Source organism: Nyctereutes procyonoides, unplaced genomic scaffold (assembly GCF_905146905.1).
Source record: "Nyctereutes procyonoides isolate TBG_1078 unplaced genomic scaffold, NYPRO_anot_genome, whole genome shotgun sequence".
NCBI classification, from domain to species: Eukaryota; Metazoa; Chordata; class Mammalia; order Carnivora; family Canidae; genus Nyctereutes; species Nyctereutes procyonoides.
This window is the reverse complement of record NW_026575139.1, coordinates 40,758,533-40,781,999: the sequence shown is the minus strand read 5'-3', so window position 1 is coordinate 40,781,999 and position 23,467 is coordinate 40,758,533. Positions and strand designations below refer to the sequence as shown.

The window sequence follows — 23,467 nt, the reverse complement described above, 5'->3', positions numbered from 1 at the left end:
CCCTCCTTGCTGCTTGCTGCTTAGCCTGTTTACCCTTCCCTTTCTGCTCTTCCCTCACAGGGAAAGGGTCAGAGGATGCCTCCCTGTTTTTCCTGTTACCTCTGCCCAGATCAAGTTCAGACAATGGAGCTCCACTCCCCCCGGAGAAGGGCTCTGCATGGCTCCTTAAGTTCATCTGAAGTGAATCTTTCTCTGATCTAAGTTTGTTTTTTTTTAATCCACTTGAATACTCACCGTGTTAGTTAACATGAATCACATACTCTTTGATTTTCCCTGGGTAATTACTTCACCCCCATTTCTCCTAGGGTTAAGCCAGTTTTAAGTTTGTGTCGTAGATTCTCATAATTTAGACATTAGCATCTAATCATTAATACCAATCGTTATGCTTTCCTCCACTGATAAACTTGTAAATGCAGATTTTTTTTAAGGCAGACCATTATATTCAGGTAAAGTGGAATTAATCTTAAAAGCCTTGTGCTAAAATTATGATATATAAAGAGTATTAATGAAAAATTTGGAAGAAGGAAGAAAAATCATCCATATGCTAATATTATGTTTTGTGCAGTCACATCTATAGTCATTGTCCACATACAAAAATATTTTATGTGCTTCATTTTATAAATGGTGTATGTGCTGCTTTAGAAGAGTAGCTAACTCACTTTTGTTTTAAGGGAATTTGATGACTGCTGGGAAAACATTTAAAGTAAGCCACATCTATTTTTTCTTGACCAGGCCAGTTATTTGCGAATGGGTTATCTAACATAAATTCTGTAGGTTTGTTTTTTTGACGGGGAGGTTGTTGCAGAATGAGGAATTGCCATGTGATTTCTAAGGCCTCTGTTTTAAGGAAATATATGGGAGGAGAAGAAGTAAAGTGTTATTCACTGTTTGAGATCTTTAAAAGATCTCTGGAAGACTGGTATGCTAAGGGCAGGACTTCTGCAAATAAGTTTCTTAGGAGCTTAGAGAAAAGGACACTTTGAAGGACACTAAATCCTACACGTGTTGCCTGGTCAAGCCCAAGATTACTTATTTCCTTGCCCTTGAGACCTACCTTCTGGCTTTTTCTCCTGAACTTTGTTCCCCCTCTTTTTCACCTGTGCTTTTGCTCTGGCATTCCTGGTCACCTGCTAGGATTTAGTTCAGGTGTTGCCTCCAGCATGCTCCCCTCTCTGACTTCTCCTCTTCTCTCTAGCAGGGAGCAGTTATTTCTAGTGTGGTCTCTTTGCCTTTTTAAGGAGTCCCCCTCTCCCCTTCTGGGGCCATGGCCTTAGCTGCACTCTTTCCTAGCACCTTAGCACCTCGTGGAGCACCTGGCAACTTGGTGGATGGTACAGGGTGTGGATGAATAAGTGCTGGGCTGGAAAAGTGAACATTCTAAGATTAATGGCCACTTCTCCCTTTTCTTTGTTCCCAGTGTGAGTTTTAAAGAATGGATTATTCACTTTATTTTTTTTTTTAAAGATTTTATTTATTCAGAGAGATACACACACACACACAGGCAGAGGGAGAAGCAAGATCCACGCAGGGAGCCTGACGTGGGACCCAATCCCCAGTCTCTAGGATCACGCCCTGGGCTGAAGGCAGCACTAAACCGCTGAGCCACCGGGGCTGCCTGGATTATTCACTTTAAAATAGGCACTGGGACACCTGGGTGGCTCAGCAGTTGAGCATCTGCCTTAGGCTCAGGGCGTGATCCCAGGATTTGAGATCAAGTCCCACATCAGGCTCCCTGCATGGAGCCTGCTTCTCCCTCTGCCTATGTCTCTACCTCTCTCTGCATCTCTCATGAAAAAATAAATAAATCTTAAAAAAAAAAGAATGGGAAGAAATATTCCCCAAAATCAAAAATAAAATAAAATAAAATAGGCACTTATTGGAGAGGATGTGGAGAAAGGGGAACCCTCTTACACTGTTGGTGGGAATGTGAACTGGTGTAGCCACTCTAGAAAACTGTGTGGAGGTTCCTCAAAGAGTTAAAAATAAAACTGCCCTATGACCCAGCAATTGCACAGATACAGATGCAGTGAAAGACTGAGACACCTGCACCCCGATGTTTCTAGCAGCAATGTCCACAATAGCCAAACTGTGGAAGGAGCCTCGGTGTCCATCGACAGATGAATGGATAAAGAAGATGTGGTCTATGTATACAATGGAATATTACTCAGCCATTAGAAACGACAAATATCCACCATTTACTGCGACGTGGATGGAACTGGAGGGTATTATGCTGAGTGAAATAAGTCAATCGGAGAAGGACAAACATTATATGGTCTCATTCATTTGGGGAATATAAAAATAGTGAAAGGGAATAAAGGGAAAGGAGAGAAAATGAGTGAAAATATCAGTGAGGGAGACAAAACATGAGAGACACCTAACTGTGAAATGAACAAGGGGTGGTGGAAGGTGGGTGGGGAGTTTGGGGTGACTTGGTGACGGCCGCTGAGGGGGTCACTTGATGGGATGAGCATGGGGTGTTATGCTATATGTTGGCAAATCGAACTCCAATAAAAAAAACTAAAAAAAAAAAATAAAATAGGGACTTAGCTTATTTGTATTTCTTTCATTGGTTCCCAAAAAATATTCTCCTGTTTGCCTCTCCCCAAGGTAAATTGCAGAGTTCCTAGTCATTTTGAAAATGGACCGTTTTGGCCCCAAGAGGAGATGGTGGCGAATTTAAAATTTTCCTTTTAAACTTTAAAAAAGATAAGGCGTTAAAGTGGGGGAGCATTGGGAGGTGGTCCAAAGCTGATGGTAATTTCAGCCCTAAGCCATCTTTGTATGTAGTATTAAAAACCTGCTGAAAAGAAAAAAAATCTCCCTAGAAAAATAAAAAAATCCAAGCATATTTTGACAGTGATAAACCTTTATTTTTACTCAAAAATTAGTTGCTCTGGTTTCTTATCTTTCCACTCTAACGTCACAGATAAAATATTCTTTCCATTATGTTTTCCTGATGCTTATCCCAGCTGGTTTTTGTGTTTGCTATTTGTGTGCTTTTTCACCTGTATCTTTAACTTTCCGGCTCCTTTCCTTTGACTTTTTTTTTTTTTTTCCTCAGAGCCTTATGCTTGTGTATGGGACGTCTGCTGTTTAGCCAATTTCAACGTGTTCTTTTCTCATGTTCTTACAAACATACTTGGCTGTTTGTTGACTTTTCCCCTCCATCAGGCCACTCTGAGTACAGCTTGTTAAATATTTGAAGCAAGACAGCTGGGGTACTCTGGAAGCCAACTTGAGTTTATTTTTTCATTCCTTTTATTTTTTTTTAAAAATCAGTATCATGAGGAACCAGAGATCATGCCATTAAATGGCTTCTTTTTACTAGAAAGGGTTGTGTATGGCAGAGGTTGTGTATGGCAGAGCCGTCTTCTCCGGCTGGCTCTCCTCTTGCCTCCCTGCTCCCAACTTGTACAGTTTACCACCCTGCCTGATTCAGTCTATAGGAGCCTCACATGAGTATTCTTTTTCCATTCCCACTCAAGTTCTTATAAGGACCGTCGTAGATAATGAAATGTCTAAAATTCAGGTTATTCAGGGGATTGATAGCAAATAAAAAGGGAGATGTGATATTAAAAAAATTACATATGTATTGGAGAGCAGTTTAGTGGCATAAATGATTTTGAATTAAGGTCCTTATTCTTTGTGGGGTATCTGCAGCCCTAAAGCTGTATTCTAAGTATAAAATATACCTGGATTTGATTCTGTAAACACGTGTGCCTTCATGATTTGCCAACAAGTAGAAGGGAAATGGTCTGTTTCTTTCTTTGTGTGCACAGATCCTTGGGAGCAAGCTGCAGTCCATATGATTTGTGAGTTGTGGTTTTGTAAAGTGGCTTAATGAATTTGTTCATTTAATTTTGATTGGATTACAGTAAGAGACTGTATGGTATTTGGCTGATTATTTTTGCCTTGCAGATTTTCTTTCATTATGGGCACCTGCTCTCAATAAAAAATGATACCAAAATTGCAGGTATTTTGTCAATATGAGAAATGTTCAGGGATGGTCGCCCAGAGATCTTGGTGGAATGTTGGTGGTTGATGAGTCCATTTGTTACTGAAGATCTGTCTAAAGTGAGATTTCTCCAAAAGCTGACATTTTGGGCCTTGTATAATAAATGTATTAGCTACACATGGTTACTATTATTAAATTGAAAACAGTCTTTCTGATAAAAAATATTTCAAAAGCTGGAACTCGTGTCTATTCTGGACCAGAAGTAAAGGGATTAAAAAAAAAAACGGGGTAAAAAAAAAAAAGACTAACAAAATGCTGCATTTTCTGCTCACTAGGAACATTTAGTCAAGTGTTTGATGTTAGCTTTATGCTATAAAGATCTCAGTTAAGCATAATGCTTCAGAAGTGGCATACTTAAAGACCATGGGGGCTTAGGTTAACTTGTAAGTTAAGTAGAAATCTCTGCAGAGGACTAAAAAAAAACAATCACCATTCTGCTTTTCCAAATATGGGGTCTGCTTGACTCTTTATTTGATGGGTTAGGCTTGCCTTGTTGATCCTTTTGAATTAGTAATCATTGAATAACAGTGTTCATTTATAAGGAAAAAAATTGGGACCCAGGGAAATCCTCTGAAAATCTTTTGCAAATATTTTAGCCCATAAATAAAAAATTGTGTTATAGGTAACTTGGGTCTCTAAGGGCAGGTTGCAGGGAAGGCATTTGTGTTGGCCGAGGGCTTCATTGGTATACTTAGGTTCTGCCCATTTGGGGTTTTCAGTATCTCCCAGTGGGGGTTGGGGGGTGGGGACGGTAGACTGTTGAGGTCCATAGCTTCTTTGGTCCTGCCCAGAGGCTCTGGATTTAGATAGTGTAGCCACAAAATAGACATGTCTGCCAGTGGAGCATATAATTTAGAAACTAACCCTGCTAACTGCCAAATTATATTTTTAATCTTTTAAACTGGTGGTTCCTCTTGAAGCATTGGGCTGTCAAGAAAGACGTAAAATCAAAGTTTTAGCTGGGGAGAATTGGGATCAGTGCACAGCTAGAGGTGCCCTATGTGATCTCTCCTCTCTCAGGGCTGCTCAGTGAGTGGGATGCCTTTTGTTCAAATAAGAATAAAAATAATTGACTACTTCAGCCCACTGACCTTGCTAATTGTGACATCCTCTAATGTAATTTACTGAGTGCCAAGTGTTTTTAATTGGTCTATAAAGCATGGAGTTCATACGGGACACCTGCCAATGGTGTCTGGCGTTGAATGCATGTCTTTCTTGTTCTTGTCTTTTCCTTCTCCTTCCCTCCCCCTTCTCCCTCTTCTTGTTTTATGTGTGCGTTCTGAGATCATTCCTTTACTGGGAGATGTTGGCAGTTTGCCTTGGGCTGCTTCCCCTATGAGTGTCATGGGAAGAGCCCACCACTGTAGAGTTAGTCTTTTTTTCCAGCTCCCCCTTGGAAAGCTGCTTTACTCTTCTTGCCTTTTGGAAAGAGGTGACCACTTGTTCTGGGCTGCTCTTACAACAGCTGGGAAGGTTTGGTAGGGTGTCAGCACAATAAAGTGAATTTCACCCACTCAGTAGAAACTTGTTTTCATTGACTTACTGTTCTAGAGGTGAGGGCATCCAGTGTACACTGAAGAATCCGGAATGGGGTGAGTAACCTCTTGGAAGAAGTAGTTTATGGCTTTTCATTAACATAAGAATCCTGTAGTAACTTTTCTTTCCTTGGGAGAGACTGTTAGGTGTGCATAATAAGATGATTTTCTCAATGTACAACGTAAGAAATCTCTTTTCCGTTGTTGGAGTGGGCATAAGATAAAGCTTTTGGAGCCACATGACCAGTCTGTCATTGCTTGGTATCTGGATTCAAGTTGGGGAAAAGAATGAAAACCTAAGCTGCCTAGAGCTTAGTAGGCCATTGGTCTGTGGCTGGCACCACAGCCTTTTTTCCAGGTTCCCCCAAGAGTATCCCCACCCTGACTCCTTATCACCCCAGAATGCTGCTGTGAAAGTCTCAGGTTTGGTTCTAATGCTGAAGATGAGGCACACGTGTAGAAAAGGTGGTTTGTGCACACTTCCCCTTTGTAGGGTATTAAGTGATAGAGTTGATGAAAAGCTGCTACTTAGACTCTTGTGTGCTCTAACTTTATTATCAGTTGCTTTAAACAAGATTGTGATTGAATTTGAGCCCAATGGTTTGGATTTAAGATCTTAAACTGTTCTGAGTTTAAGTTGCTGATGTGCTTTATTTGGGCAGTTAAACAGATTCATCTTTGCAGAAGAGTTCAGAAACCTGTAAGAGAGATGCTTAGATCATTCTCCTACAAATGTGACTTGATTCCAAACATTTTGATCTTTTTTTTTTGAAGGTTTTATTCATCTATTTGAGAGAATGAGAGGGAGGGATAGAGAACACGAGTGGGGATGGGGGGTGCTGAGTGACAAGCAGACTCCTTGCCCCTGTCTAGTGGGTATCTCTATGCAGGGCTTGATCCCAGAACCTTGAGGTCATGACCTGAGCCGAAGTCAGATGCTTAACTGACTGAGCTACCCAGGCACCCCCCCGCCCCCGCACAGTTCAGTCTTGAAGTGGGGGATCACAGGCTAATCTCCGCTGGGCTGCAGCTTACTGCCTACCATCCCTTCTTTTTACCTGTGCAATTTCAGAGAGGCTCCATGATGTGTGTTTTTGGAGGGCAGCCTTGAATTGCAGCCTTCCCTCCACAAGGTTGGCGGGGGATGCTGCTCTGCTCACTCAAGTGCTCCTGACCCTCAGAGAGGACTCCTGCCTGCCCCCCCAACCCAGCTCATCCCTCTGGGTCTCCGTGACAGCTCCCAGGCAGCCTGTGTCTGCTGTGTGCTCACCAAAGCGTTACAATGCTCAGAAAATTGCTTTCCCCAAGAACTGGCTGTTTTGTTTGGAGTAGTCCTTTTTTTTTTTTTTTTTTTTTTTGAGGTAAAGGTAACGTCAGGAGTATTCTTTGGAAATTGTACACCCAGTTAGTAATAAGTGCTAAGTCCCAAAAAGTGTTTTTTTATATGGGTTTTGACACAAAGCATCTTATATTTGGAGTTTCAGTCCTATCATGGAAATAGCAAAAGCCATTTTTAAGGATTTGAATATTTCCTCTCCTTGAAGTCACCCACAACTTTCTGAGCAGAGTGCAGGTGGTTCTGTGTTTGTTGTCTTTCATAGATGGAAAAATATTCAAGAATTCTATAACATCTGTACAGGAAAAGACAGATGACAGTTGCTTAATAGGAATATTATATAATTGAGTATTTATAAATTTGAATCTGTAAAGTTCTGAAACAAAAGTTTCAAGAAACTTTGTAAAGCAATCTATTTGGCATGCTTAAAAAGTCCTCTATTGGAGATGTGTGAATAATTGTGGAATATTAAAATTTTAAAGATTTGATCCCAAGTTAATAGCATTTATTTCCGACTAATTTGTGGCATAGCTGAAAGAGCTAGTGAGCAAATTGTTTTCAAAATAATTGTCCATCTAGTGATGTCTTTATTGTTCATTCATGCAACTTGTTTGAAGTCTTAGTAGCATGATGATGGAAGTACTTAGTTCATGTTGAAACAATTATTTCTCCTGTGTTATTGGTGTGTTTGTTTTCTCAGGTGCCTTTTCCCAGCCTGGTTTTCACTTCTCTCCTGCTGACAAAGTCGATGAACATGTGGAGTGGTAGGCGAGGCAGGGAGATGGGGGAAGGATGGGGGTTACAAAAGTAATTCAACTTGGTCTGCCCACGGGGAGCTGGAGAGGTTTTCAGAATGTGGGCAATAGGCTGGCAGGGACAGCTGGGTGGAGGTGGACTCATTGGATAAGCCACAGAATCCTTCATTATGTGCCCATACGCCTTGCTTCTTGGACACCCTCAAGGATAGGGCATTAGGTATCTGCTTATTTTCCTTGGTTTGGTGTTGGCTGGTGGGGTAGTGGAGGCTGGGAAGGGAGACAGATGGGCCAGGAAGGCAGAGTAGGAGGGGAGAGGGTCGGAGCAGAGCACCCTGGGGCTGCCATACAGAGGGGGATTGAAAAGTACTGGGTTTTCTTTGTATTTGGTAGTTTGGAGATTTAATTGTCTTCTACCAATTTTCATCACAGTTTCATAATTAGTCTATCTGTATTCTGTGTGTGAGTGCTTCTTTCCTAAGTGTACCCTGTAGGTTTAAGTTTACCATTAGGGCAGCCCGGGTGGCTCAGCGGTTTAGCACCACCTTCAGCCCAGGGCCTGATCCTGGTGACCCGGGATCGAGTCCCACATCAGGCTCCCTGCTCTGCCTCTCTCTCTGTGTCTCTCATGAATAAATAAAATCTTAAAAAAAAAAAAAAAGTTCAGCACCATTAAAGTTCATTTCTTATCGAACCAACTCCTTTTCTCCTACCTGTCCCTCCTGCACCCTGTTAATGTTCCTTTTTGTCCTCTCTTTGGGTATGATGATATTTTGCTTTATTTTTATTTTTATTTTAATTTTACTTTTGAGTCAAGCATCTGAAGGCCTGTGTGTGTGTTTTATGCTCACTGCCTCTTTTGTTTCAGCTGCCATTGTTACTGTTCTTCTAAGTTGCAAAAACTTTTTAAAATTTTTCTAAGAATATAATTCTGATAACCAGTGAGCCTCCATAGCACAGATGAAGCATAGAGAAACTAGAGCTAATAGGGACAATGATCCGATCCCACACCTCTCCCAGTCAGTAAGCTTTCTAGTTGCTAAAATTGGGTTCCTTTTTTTAGAAAGGGTGGTGCACACAACATCCTTATTAAGGTAGGAGAGGTGGGATTTTCATATTCGAGGCTTGTCATTGGTAGGGCATTTCATTGCTGTGTAAATTGGCTTTCATCAGAAACGAGTGAAAACAGGCCTTTCTTCCTTTCCCTTTCTGTTTCCTTCCTTGTTAACATGTTAGCGTGTGTCTGAATGAAATGAAAATACAGCCCTGTTGCTTATGGGTAAGTCATGCATCATGCCTCAAACATGTGGCTGACTGGGGTGACTCTGTAAAGTTGGTGACTTTACGGAACTGATGCATCTTTCCCATTAATGTCTTTGGGACCTGTAAAGAATAGTTAAGAACACTCCCCTCTCTGCAAAACACACACAAACTCCTTCCTCCAATCCCAGATATCCATTTAAAATAAATTTAAAACCATTTAAATGTTTGCTTTAAATGAACCATTTGGGTATATTCTTATTAGGTGCAAATCTAATTTTTCAAAAGTAGTAAAAGCAACAGCAAATGTAACAGTATTGTATCTTTATAGTGAAGTCTAAAAAGAAAAGCATGTTGAATTTAAGCAAATCTTTGAAAATGACTCCTTTGAAGTTATGAGCATTTCTGGGTAAAGATTATTGTATTAAAGGGTTCTGTGCAGGCACAGCACAGCCCTCAGCAGATCGCTAACCTTTAAGAGGGTCTTTGTCAGCCTCTCCTTATCAAGTGACCACAGGAAAAGAGAATGTTCAAGGCTTAAAATTTTAGTTTTTAACCTGATGCCAAGGACTTGGTATTTTGAATTGGAAATTTTGGTTCAGCTGTAAGACAGGGAAAATTTGATGCTAGAACTGGAGTTGGATGGGGTCTAGTGGACACACGGACAGTTGATTTCTTACCAGGAGATGACTGTTCTTTCCTAGGTGGGAGGGAAGGCCAGGAGAATGGGCAGATGCTTGGAGCTTGCCAGGTTTGCTGGCCAGAGCATATAGAAGTGGATGCAGCTGCTGAGTGTCTTCTTTCTCTTTCTTCTCATACCTCCCACTTGAGTAGTCCTATCAACTGAAGTGCACATGACTTAAGTAACAGAAAAACCATAGTCGTTGCTGATTTGGTTGCTACCCAAGAGGCTGCTGGCAAGGCTTGGCCCATTAGGCTGGGATGGCAGTTGCATAGTACTATTTCCTTGTAAGTCAGGGCTTCCCTGGGATGAGATAAAAGTAAAACTTTTTTTCCCCCGTTTGGTTTGTTCTCTTTCAGTTTTGAGACCGTTTGACCTAAAGCAGTGTAAGTTTAAGGTATACAGAGTAGTCCGTTGACTTTAGATACATTGCAAAATGGTGACCACAATAAATTCAGTTACCACCAATCCTCTCCTCTAAAAGCACAACTTGTTTTAATCAGTGTAAGAGTGATAATCTGATTGAGAAATGAAAATTTTTAATACTTCTCAGGCATTGTCTACTATGTGTATAGACCTGGAAAACTAAATGTGGAATACCTGTTAGGCCAGAGTCTTGCGTGAACCTTCAGTGCTCTTGCTTCAGAAATGTGTGCGAATGGCCAGTTAGGCGCAAATAAACACTCATTTCCCTGTTAGGTTAAGATTTTTTCTGAGGTGGAATTTGCCTCAGTCCATATTCATGGATTTGAGGGATTTATTACAAGGAAGATGCTTTGTAGCGTTGTATCAAGGCATTGGCAAAGCTTTAGCAAACTCGGGGCATATTGCTTATAGCCATTCAGTATAGTATCAGCGTAGTTCTGCCCTTTCCCAGTTCCAGAGAGTTCTTTTGTGAACAATGATGTCTAACGTGGACCTGAACTTGTCCATCTCTCATCAGTGGCCTTTGAAATAAGAGGTAGCTGTGGGCTCGTGTGCAGAACCTCAGCTATTGATAGTGGCCTTTGTTCTACCTTTAACATTTTTGCTCATGCTTTAAAGTTAAAATAAATCCAAGTTTTCTTCAGGTAAATAAGCAATAAATTACCTACTTATAAATCTTGGGGTGAAACTGGGGCAGGCTACACCTTTTTTTTTTTTAAGATTCTATTTATTCATGACAGACACAGAGAGGCAGAGACATAGGCAGAGGGAGAAGCAGGCTCTCTGCTCGAAGCCCAATGTGAGACTTGATCCCTTCTCTAGTTAAGAGAGATTCAACTTTAGAAACATTTGGAGTGTGTTTCATATAGCACCACTTCCTCCCAAATTGGAAAATGAAATTTCTGTTCTTTACCTGAACAGTGTTCTTAGAAGAAAGGTTTATAATAGGAAATCCCAAGGTTACTAGAAATGTAAGGGTAGAGCAGTGGCAAATTGAGGTACCTCATGTTCTTTCTTTCTTTCTTTCTTTCTTTCTTTCTTTCTTCTTTCTTTTCTTTTCTTTCTTTTCTTTCTTTCTTTCTTTTCCTTTCACAAGTGCCTTTTCTTTAACTTGTTCACTGTGGAAGATGTGGAAAACAGACCTGTATGTGAAGGGAGAAGGAAAGTACTCACAGGCTTCATCACATGAGACTGCCTCCTTCTCCATCCCTTCCTGCCCCTTTGTAGGGCTTACCCCCAGGGCAGCGGGCAGGCCAGCAGGAGTTGGATCTGCCTGTCACATAACCTACACTGTTTGGTGGCTTCTCAGGTCCTGGTGATCTGGCATATGCTGCTGTATTCTCTCTCTCATCCTGATCTGTCACAACATCCTGTGACCTATATTCTTGTTTGTATTTATTTTATATCTGTTTATTGGGTTTTTGTCTCCCTCCCAAGAATGTGAGCTCTGAGAAGCAGGAGGACCATGGCACAGTAGGATCCTATCGCTGGCAAGTGCCTGGAGTATTGTCAGGGCTAATTAGAAATTTATTAAGGAATAAATGAATCGATGGATCTTTCAGGTCCTTCTCTTTGCGCTCTTCTAAAGACCATAATTACATATACATTTGTCCTTTACAGAATTCTCAGTTCAGTTCCTTTTTTACAGATTAGTACAGTTTTGTTTTCATTTTTAAATGAAGAGATTAAGATTATAATGGCATACTTAAAAAAATGTAAGATTGACAGATTTTAGTAAAAATAAGAGTTTAGTCTTCCTATATATATATATATATATATATATATATAATTGGAGTTCAGTTTGCCAACATATAGCATAACAGTCTTCCTCTTAAGTTAGATCTAGACTACTGCACTACATTTAAAACTTTTTTAAAATATGGGGCCAGATTTGGATTTATTTTTGAACCATAGCTCTTCTTTGAATAATTTTAATCTTCTACAAAATCTGCAAAAATAGTAGAGTTCATGTACATCCTTTACCCTGCTTCCTCTAATGCTATCATAACCATAGAACAATGATAAAACCCAGGAAACTAACACTGGTACAATACTAGGAAACTATAGACCTTATAGGTACTTCATTAGATTTCCCCTAAGTGCCTGTTTTCTAGGATTCAGTCCAGGATCTTCCATTGTATTAGCCATCTTATCTTGTCTCCTTGATCTCCTTCAGTCTGTGACAGTTCCAAAACCTTTTGTGACCATGAATCTTTTGAAGATTACTGGTCAGATATTTTATACATTGTCTCTCCACTGGGCTTGGCCTGGTGTATTCTTATGATCAGACTGAGGCTAGTGCAGTTGAGAAGCACATGGAAGTAACGTGTGAGGGTAGCATGTATCCAGAATACATGAAGATGAAACGTCTTCCCTTGATCATTTGGCCAAGGTGATGCAGGATTTCTCCCCTGTAAAGTTGCTTTTTCCTTTTTAATTGATAAATATCTCCAGGGAGATACTTTGAGACTAGTTTTTGTGTTTTTCCTTAAACTTTTGCTCCCTGATTTTTGGAGTATCCGTCAGTGAATTTTGCCTGCCATGGTTATAGCTGTGATTTTGGCCTAAGTATTTCCTTCATTCCTTTTACATTTCCTAATTAGAATTCTTCTGTGAAGAAGAGTTGTCCCTCCTCCATTTATGTATTTCTTGTTCATACCAGAATGAATTATGGATATCATAATGGGTTACAATGCACAATTATTACTGTTTTTTTTTTCTCCATTTGTTCCAGTTCTGGTGATCGAGAGCTCCTTCAAATCGACTCCTATGTCCTTTTGATATGTGCACCCTTGTCAAGCCCTTTCTTATTTTCTGACACTACAGATGTTTCCTGCTTATCTTGATATTTTTTTTTCTCTGCTCCAGCCCTGGAATCAACCACTTTTCGAAGGAACCTTGTGTTCTTTCATTGGAGAATGATGTTTAGAAATTAAGACCTGGGTGTTAAGTAAGCTCAATGATAGTGCCCTGTCATTGCTCCGAGGCCCTCTCAGTAGACAGAGTGAGGAAAACTCGGTATATACTAACCTACACTTGCATATACTTCTCTTTCTACATTCATGTAAATAAATCAAGTGTTAGTTTGTACTAACGCCTGAGTCCAGTCCAAGACCACACACTGTACATTCTAGGCTTCCCTCTTCTTTCTTTTTTTAAAGATTGATTGATTTTAGGTAGAGGAGGGGCAGAGGGAGAGAGAAACCCAAGGGGACTCCAGGCTGAGTGCCAAGCCCAAAGCAGAGCTTGGTCCTAGGAGCCTAAGATCATGACCTGAGCAAGCAAGAGTCAGACGCTTAGCTGACTGTGCCACCCAGGCACCCCAACTCCTCTCTTGTTTCTAATTCCTCTCATAGGCAATGAGAAACCTGGTTCCTTTTGTCCACAGTGTATCCCGATATTTGTTCAGTCCTATTATATCCTTGAGGGCTCAACCAGAGAGACAGAACTTGTAGAAGGCCTATTAAAAGATTTGTGGCAAGGAATCGTCTCCTGTGATTGTGGGGGTTGGTGTGGCACGGCTGGAATCCAATGGGCAGGCTGGTGCTCTCAATGGGGCAGCTGACACTGCTGTCCATAGACACAATATCTTCAGGGAAGCCTTAGCTTTGTTCTTAAGGCCTTTCCACTGATTGAACCAGTCCACACAGATTATCTAGGATAATTGTCCTTACTTAAAATCACATGTGGGGGGATCCCTGGGTGGCTCAGCGGTTTAGTGCCTGCCTTCGGCCCAGGGTGCGATCCTGGAGTCCTGGGATTGAGTCCCGTGTACCCGCGTCGGGCTCCCTGCATGGGCCCTGCTTCTCCCTCTGCCTCTCTCTCTCTCTCTCTCTGTCTATCTATCATGAATAAATAAATAAATCTTTTAAAAAAATCACATGTGTATGGGTTTCAATCACATCTCAACAATATCTTTCCAACAACACCTAGAGAAGCATTTGAATAAGGAATTGTAGTCTAGTGGAATTGACGTACAAAACTGACCATCATACCTCCTAAGTGAATGGAGCAGTTACAGAATTGCTAACCCATACCTTTGATGAGAAACAGATAGTTTGATTTTTTTAAAAGCCCTGTTTCCTATGTAAAATTTATAGATAATGAGTATAGAATAGCAATTGTCAATCTCCACTTATCCCTGTTGTTTATAATCTTGTCTGTTACCTTCCTCGCTGGACCTCAGTGGACCTCACTGGACCTTCCTCAGTCTTGCCCTGTGTTCCCAAGACTTGGTATGGTTACTGGTACAGTGACTTGCTGTTGAATAAACAAAATAAATAAAAATCATCCATCCTAATATTTCTTTATCACCAGCTTTCCCCTTTGGCACTTGTTTCCCTTAAGCAAGAGGAACAAAGCTGTAATATCCAGCTTGGAAGGGGGCAGAAAGAGACCACAAGATGGGTTTTGGGTTAAATCCTGGATTCCAAGGAAATGTTTGACAAACATGCTCTTTACTTTTGGGTTTATACTGAAATAGTTCACTGAAAGACCGAAATCCACTTTCTCAGAATCCCTGCTGTCCCTTCCTCCACTCCTTCCCCCACCCCTTCTACAATTTCTGCGTGGTTAGTTTCTCTACCTTGGAGAAAAGGCTACCTTCCAATGGTTTGAATCTTCAAAATAGATTAGTTCAGGGTATTATCAAATAGTAGCAATTCACTTTTTTGCTGTTTTGAAGTCCTAGCATAACACAAATTGTCATCTCTTCAATCCTGTCTTTTGAGTGCTTTTCCTATGCCAGACTTTGGGCTATACAGAGGAAAAGATAAGGACTCTGCTACTAAAGCATACATATTCTAGTGTTGTTTTTCTGACTTCAGTAATGCACGCTTGTGTTTCAAAGGGGAAAAAATTTTATCTGGCATCCCCGGTGTTACATTACTTTTGTAATGTTACTTACATATGTACAACTATGTCACTAGGAATAAACCCCTTATACTTATATCTCCTACTGCCAATTTTCGATGAACTATAAAACTAGAGGGTCCCTGAAATCCAAATTAACTGCATTAATTTGACATGACCAATGATATTGTTTTGCTAATGCAAAAGCACCATTTGTGATACAAAATACTGCATTGACTCATAAGGGCCAAGGCTTTTGAATTTGGCATGCCTCTACTGCCATGGCATGACTCAGACTTCCCACCAGCAATTTGCTCTTGGAACTACAGAAATCTTTGTTCTGGATTTCATTTGGCCTTCTATTGACCCAAATGCATCATCTGCATAGTAGGTCTGCCTCTGTTGGTTTCTCATTAGCGCCAAACAATTCAAGTGATAATAGTTTGCCCCATCTTGATTCTAAATACAGAACAAGTCAGGATGCTGGAAAAGAAGATAGAAAATCCATTGCTTGATCCAGACCCCTAAGAAAATGTGCATGAATCCCCGTTGGAGAAACAGTGGTTTAGTAAAGAAAGTTGTGCAAGCACAGTTACCATGTGATGACTTGGTGCTGTACTGGAGTTGTGTTTGAGGTGCCCAGGGTGGTGGACAAGGTGTTGGCATTTGGGGCAAAACTTGAAGGATGAGAAGGAGCTAGAGACTGAGCAGCATGGGAGACTATAGGGGCCTGGTGGCGTGGGTGATTCAGTACTGTTGGGATGTAATGTGTTTTGAAGTTGATGGTAGCCTTCTAACAGCATCCTTACAGAATTCTGGTGTTTACATGCCGAGAGAAATTTCCGTTGTTTTGTATAACACTCTAGGATTAAAGTCTTCATTTTTCTGTGGATGAGTAGTCTCTTTTTTACAGCTTGAGCTATAATTTCTATCCCATTCCATTTACCTATTTCAGCATACAGTTCAGTGGTTCTGAAGTTTATATATTCACTTACAAATGCATCACTACAATCCAGTTGCAGAACTTTTCCATCATCCTATAGTGTTCCCTCATGCCAGTGTAGTGAATTCCTCCCGCCCCTAGCTCCAGGCAGCCACCAGTCTGAATTGTCTCTAATTTTGCCACTTCTAGAGATTTCATATCAATAGGATCATATAGTATGGAGTCTCTTGTGTCTGGCCTGTTACATTTAAGTTTTGGAGCTTCATCTTTCTTGTAGTATGTCAGCACCTCATTCCTTTTCATGACCAAATGACATTCCATTGTGTGGATGTACTGTGTTTTACCCATTCACCAGTTGATGGGCGGACACTTGGATTGCTTTGGATTTTTGGCTATTATGAATAATGTGGTTATGGACATTTGCTTGCAAGTCTTTACATGGACCTAGGCTTTAGTTTTTTTTGGTAGATACTTAGTGGAATTATTGGATATAAGAAGTATGTGTTTAATTCCTTTTTAAGGAACTGCCAAGCTGTTTTTTCAGAGATCCTGTACCGTCTTACTGAGTGTCTGGTCTTATTGGCAACAAGTGATCATGTATATGGGGCAGAGGGAAGAAAGGACGTGAAAATCAGTGTGGTGGGATGGGTTGCTGCTCTGTCTCCTGCTAAGTGGTCTGAATTCCCACAGCACCACTGAGTTGTGCAGGATGGCATTCAGAGGATCTTGCTTTCTTTCTGTTCGATGTTTTTCTCTTTATGAGCTCTGGTTTCATGTGAACTTTCTGTCTGACACGGGAATGTGGGAAAAATACCCATTTGATCTCCATCTGGGTTAAAACAACACCCTCCTGTCTGTCTGCCTTATGATGGAATAGTCTGGCTTAGATTTGAGAAAGTTCGGGAGAAGCCAGCAATGCAGAGGAGGACACGTGGATACTGAAGTGTGTGGTTTAGGTGTGTGTTGAAAAGGAAAACTAGAGTATCTTTCCTCAGTCCTTCCCAGTGCAGTGTTTTGACCACAGCATTAAAAGTGTGACAGGTTGTCTTGGAATTAGATTTGGTACGAGACTGGATGTTTTATGTGTAAATAGCCTGCAAACACAGAGGTTGAGGTTTAATGTTTTAATAGCATTAGATGGGAAGTACAGATTACTGCATACCTTTCAGTCACAGTAGAAAGTTCACCAAGATTGGTGTATCTCTTCCCCTTAAATCTGCTGCCTTCCCCTTGACTTCCTGTCTGTAATTGGCATCACAAGCCATGATGCCAACCGGGACCTAGAAATCAGCCCAAATGCTTCCCTCCCACATGCTGTGGGTGAGGAAATTTCCAACTTTTCCTTTATTCGGACTCCTCTTTGCTGTCCCTGCCAGGTCTGTTGCCTCTTGATTCCTTTATTTTTCTACATTTCAGTCCTTCCAACATTCTGTTGCTTCTGGAAAGATCTGTTAGCAATAAAAAGCAACTTATGTGACCCTGTTAGGATTTGTGTAAAATGTGTGTGGTGAGGATGAAGTGTAAATGTTCGATGGTGTGCAAGGGCCTTCATGGTGGGGGGCCCCGTCTGCTTCAAGCTCCCCAAGTACATCCCACAGCCTCATGGAACGGCTCAGGGCTGCTCAGATGTCCCTGCATCCCTGGAGCTTCCAGCCTTTGCAGATCCTGCTCTGGTTGTTGGGGAGACCCATCCTTCCCCACCTTTTTCCACTCTGAACCTTGAAGTTCATTCTTCCAAGACTTCACGTAGGTGCCCAGGCTACCCAAAACCTTTCTAGATGTCTTTACCTTCCCCCTCCTGCTCCGCCCCTCTCTTCCTGTCACCTCCCTGCACTTTTACACGCCTCTTTATGGGATGTGGTTCCACAGTACTGCAATCAGCTGTCAGCTGCTCTGTCCCCCACCTGGGCTGGGCTATGTACTCCTTGGTAGCAGGGAGTGCTCTTAAGTTCAAGACTCTGGCATCTAGTACAGTGCATGGCACCAGGGATGGAATCAGTAAGGACTTGCAGATAAGATGCTGAGGAGTCGGGATCCCTGGGTGGTGCAGCGGTTTGGCGCCTGCCTTTGGCCCAGGGCGGGATCCTGGAGACCCAGGATCGAATCCCACGTCGGGCTCCTGATGCATGGAGCCTGCTTCTCCCTCTGCCTGTGTCTCTGCCTCTCTGTCTCTGTGACTATCATAAATTAAAATAAAAAAATAAAAATTAAAAAAAAAAAGATGCTGAGGAGTCTAGGTGAAAGTTGGGTGGGAGCAGTAGATACTGTGGGAAGTGAGAAGCCATCCGTGAGAGCACTGGGAGGAGGCAGGATGGGTCTCTGTGCCTTTCAGGTAGGTTTAGACCCAAGCCCACCTGCTGATTGAAAGAGCTTCATAAACAATACTACATCCTTCTGTTGTTTCAATAATTCAGAAGCCCTCATGCTCAGAAACTGTAGGATTATATTTTACCAAATCCTTTGTACTAGGATTTAAGTTTTGTGTTTTTTTTTCCCATTAGCCGTAGTATATGCATGGATCCTTCTGTGAAGGTAAATAAACATTTAAACTGGCGCTGTAATAAAATTGAAACAAGAGTTGTGAAGTTTGATGCCAAAATGTATGAACCTATTAAGTAAGCTTTAAACCACATACCCATAATTATTGAAAAGTGAGGGCTTTGCATATAAGGTACTTCTTTCCTGTTTAAATTTCTCTTCATGTATAGTTCTGCTTCATTCTAGTTAGCTATTCTGGCCAGTGCAGTTCATTCTTTATCCTTTTTTATTTCTACGACTTGCCAAGTGTAATCACATGTGGAATTAGGCTTTATAAAATAATACCTGCCTGAAGGAGCCTGGGAGCCCATGAAGACAATGCTATGAGGGTAGAAATGTAAGCATATATCTCCTCACCAAGTTTTTCTCCATTTGGCTTCAATAGTTTCAGTTTCCTTGGAGATTGGAGCTCACCTTTTCCTTTTCAACTGTATCACAATTGTGAAAAATCTTTTTGTCCTTCTGCTAGATTAATTTTTACTCAATCTTCGGGAGTGTATTGCCTCCGTTCATTTCCAGATTATATCATTTTCTCATACCTTTGCAGCATCTGTGAATAAAGTACTCAGATCTCTATTTAAAATATTGTATACATTAGGTTTCTCTTGGTATAAGAGCTCAAGAATCTTTCAGAGGACAATACAAATATTTTGTTATTTTTATTTAGTTACTGTTTAATTATTTATTTATTCATGAGAGAGACACACACACACACACACAGACAGGCAGAGACACAGGCAGAGGGAGAAGCAAACTCCACGCAGGGAGCCCGACGTGGGACTTGATCCTGGGACTCCAGGATTATGTGCTGGGCTGAAGGCAGGCACTAAACTGCTGAGCCACTCAGGTGTCCCCTATTTTATTATTTTTAAAGGACATTTAATGTCTTTCCTCTCATGTACAGGACATACTCCCCCCCCCCCCCCCGCCTTCTTCCTTTCTTGGTGGTAGTGGGAGATTTCACAGATATAACTTTTTCTGCTGGCCCTAGCTATGTTGTGGACAAGATCAACGACTTTTCTAGCAAAGTGTGGGATAGATATTACCAATATTAAGAGGAAACTTTAGTAATTTAGGTCTCTTGCTACCTTCCTTCTCAAGGCAGGTGTAAGGATAAATAAGGTAAAATACTTTGACCTTCTCAAAAGCAAAAAAAGTTTGAAGAGAAAATACTATGGGGATTATGTCACTGACAAAAAGCACTATGTAAGTGTCAAGTGTGTCTTGTGGTTAACATGCAGATCCAGTGTTAGCTGCCAAAACGCCATCTTGAAGGAAATGATTTCCCTGTGTACAGCCAAAGTAAAAAAACTCAAACAGAGTTTGAGAATGAAGATGTATTTTAATCAGTGCCATCATATGTTAATCCAGTGTAGTCTTATAATTGACCCCATTGCCTTTTACCCTTTCAGGGTAGTTTTTTTTTTTTTTTTCTTTTTTTACCATTTTAAAATCTATTCAGTAGTCACTACCTTTTTCAGGTTAGACTCTATATCTGATGCAAGACTGAGCGGTGGAGTATTTTTAAATGAATTTTGGGAGTAAAGATTTTACGTCAATAAGAATGTTTAGGGATGCCTGGGTGGCTCAGCGGTTGAGCATCTGCCTTTGGCTTGGGGAGTGATCCCAGAGTCCTGGGATCAAGTCCTGCATTGGGCTTCCTGCATGGAGCCTGCTTCTCCCTCTGCCTGTGTCTCTCTCTCTGTGTCTCTCATGAATAAATAAATAAAATCTTTAAAAAAAATAAGAATGTTTAAATATCTGTTTATACATTTTGAGGTATTTACAGTACTTGAAAACCGTCTTACCACCTTTTATTTTCACCATTCTAAATATCTAAAAGGCTGTCAGGTAGGAAAGGGGAAGCTTCCTTTGTGTTGTTTGGAAAGGCCTGATCCAGTCACTGGGTAGACACAGGAAGGAAGCCCCCAGTTTAACTTAAGGAAGACGTTTCGGTAGAAACCTGGCCTCCCCTGGTGCCACATCCCAGCAGTGGGTGGCTTGCGGCCTGCTGTCTCAAACAGCAGCGTGCACTTTTGCCAGCAAGGGAGAGGCTGGGCCAAGCAAATGCCCAAGGTTGCTTCAAACTTCGCAGGTAAGACTGAAGTCTAAGGAGATTCAGTGAGATTACCTTTTGGACATTAAGAATTTAAGAAAATGAGAGGTGCAGGCACCTTTGTCCTGTTGACAGCTGGAGCGTAGGAAGGGTGCAGTGGGATGGAAGGGGGCTCTTGGGTGCTGCCGGCTGGTACGCTGTGGCGGTGCGGTGAGGTGCACACTCGCGGTGCCACATGCAGCATCTTGGAAGCATCTTTGTAACTCAGAGAGCAATCGCAGGGGCTTAAGGGCACACAGCCCTTGCAGGCACAGTTCCTTCTGTTTATCCTTGCCCTCATCTTCCATTTCCTGGGTGAATTTGTACTGCCTATCCAATGCATCTCCCAGCAGTTTTCTTCTCTGTAAACTCTTCAGACTCTTGTTTATATTTACGTCATGCCTAGCCGGGCCAGGTGCTCCATCTTCGGTTACTCCCTTAGCACTAAACGCAGGCCTGTTTTAGAACAACACTCTGTATTGTAAATGGTGTACCTTTCTCAGGGGACTGCACTTGCTAGAACATGTTTCATGAACTTGACCATACCTCAACTAATGGGATGTACCTGTTCAGCTAGGACTTAATCAGTGTGTTCAGATTTTTCACCCCAGCTGTGCCACCTCTCAACTCTGTGATTGTGGGCAGGTTGCTTAACCAGTGCCTCAGTTTCTCCTCTGTTAGATGAGGATATTAACAAGCTCCCTCCCCTCTAAGTTTTTAAGAAGATTAAGTGAGTAAATGTATGGTGCTTAGGATAGTGTCAAGTAAGCATTTAGTAAGTTACAGCTGTTACCTGGATCAAAGCCAAGAATCGAATAATTAAGAAACAAACTACTAGTAGAGTTTAAGAAAATGGAACAAGTTTGAGGCTAAAACCAAAATGATACTTAAAGATACTCCAAAATATTCCCTAAAATAACATAACTGAAATCTAATAGGTGTTTCCTTTCTTGAAATAGCCCCCTATCGGGCTGTAGTTCATGGTGACTGTAGTTCATAGGGTCATTCAGGGGGCCTAGTTCCTTTTGTTTTATGACTCAGAGTTGATGTCAACATTGTACAGGCTGTCCTATTTCCCATCTGTGTTCTAGCCCTTAGGGAAGAGAATGGTCGGGGAAAGTGGTCTCAACTGTAAGAGGAGCTGGAAATCCTAGACATCATTCATGGTCCTATTCCATTGCCCCAAACAGTCACCTGACCATACCCAGCTGTAAGGGAAACCAAAGGGGTTCTAGCTATGCCACTGAATGGCTGGGAGACTTTGGGTAAGTTGCTTACCCACTTTGTGCCTCTGTTGTGGTCTTTAACATGGGGGGTATCTGTGTCATCAGGTTGTAGGCGGGATTACATTAAGTTAACGTATGTAGATCATTCAGGACAGTGCCTGGCACAAAGGAACCATTATATACATGGCAATGATTGTGATTATCTCACTAAAAGGAAGAAGGGAGAATGAGTGTTGAGGGACAACTGGTTTCCTACATGGGAGGAAAAAAACAGAGACTGGGGCTCTCTGGCTGCCCTCATTACGAGAGGTTTCTGGATGGCCAGAACTTCATTGTAATTACTGTAGGTCCCAGGAACCTGAATGCTCCTGTCCTGCGCAGGTCTTGTTTAGACCTCTGTTGGATCAGTCATGAGAAAGGTTTAGGAGCTATATGTTTATGGTTTTGACCTCTCCACTTTTCATTTCTAGTTCCTCCTTTACTGTATGTAGCTTGTCATCAATTGTTATTAACATACCAAGGAAGTAAATTAAAGGAAACCTTGCATTTGTAACCATATTAACTTAGAATTTTAACGTTCATTCTCTCATAGCAGATGTAGTAGTAAAATGATGGCTATAAAATGAAGTTTCCTCTACTGAAATAGATTCCTAATTGATGTCAACTAGAAAATGTGTATTAATGGAAAGGCAGTATACAATGCAGTGGCTTGTAACTCCTGCTGTTTTCTCTAAGCCATCCTTTGCACTGCTAATAACCCTGAGCAGTGTGACACATCTACACACCTATCTTGGCAGCTCCCAAACTGGAGAGCACAGTTCCAGGAAATAGTTATGTACATATCATGACCGCGGTACCTGAGGCCCAGTAAATTGGGGAAAATACTGTTTGTTGTCTGTTCCACTGGGAGATTCACAGGGCATGTTAGCATATCAAAAGCTGTGAGAAGGATGACAGCAGAAAAGCCTGCTTAATTTTCTTAGTCAAATGAACCAAACTGCTTTGAAAATGAACTTTTGGGTTTCTTGGCTTGCTGTAAGTATTCTGGAAGACCTGGTTCTGTATGTACCAGTTTTGGGAGTATGGCAATCTTGATCTGCCTCAAAGTTTAATATACAGCCAAGTTCTAATTCTATGAGTTGCCTGCGATTCCTGCTTTTGCTTGTTATCAGGGTGTAAATAGCAAGCCTAATTCCCTATTCATTTGCAGAGAAAGTAGCAGGAAAATGGCCACATGTGAGAGAAAGGAAAGCTTGTTGCCTGATAGTGGTGCTGAGTGTTCTTCTCAAATTAGTTAATCCAGGAGATTTCAGATTTAAAATCTTCAAAGGACTATGTCAGTAGGCCCTAGAGACCAATTTTGTACTCTAATGATAATCAAATTTTTATCTTACATAATTTAAGATTCTACATAACAGAATTAAGCATATATGTCACAATATCTCTAGTAGAAGTAGAGAACTTAATTTCTTATGAAATACAAGAATGATAGGTACAAAGACCTTTTTGTAGGTAATAAGCTTCCCAAACTATGGAAAAACCAAATTCTACTTGTATGCCAGAGATATCTGTGCACAAGTGGTATTTGTGAATGTAGCCATTTAACAATTTAAGATCCCTCGTGGCCTTCTGAGCATAAATTTAAATCTTCCCATCCTCAGGGTTGATTTATTTAAAAAAATTTTTAAATTTCTGGGTCCTGTTTCAGATCTAAATTGATCAGTACTGTGCTATTAGAAATAAAAATGAGGCTACCTTATTTCATATATGCTTTTTAAATGTTTAATTCTGATCTTAGTGTATGT

At 41.2% G+C, this 23,467-nt stretch overlaps 1 protein-coding gene across 1 annotated transcript in view; it reads left to right on the top strand.

Annotated features, from left to right (window-relative positions):
• PELI2 (pellino E3 ubiquitin protein ligase family member 2) overlaps positions 1-23,467 on the top strand; it is a 179,396-nt gene that overhangs the window by 15,657 nt on the left and 140,272 nt on the right. The gene's annotated exons all lie outside the window — the stretch shown is intronic.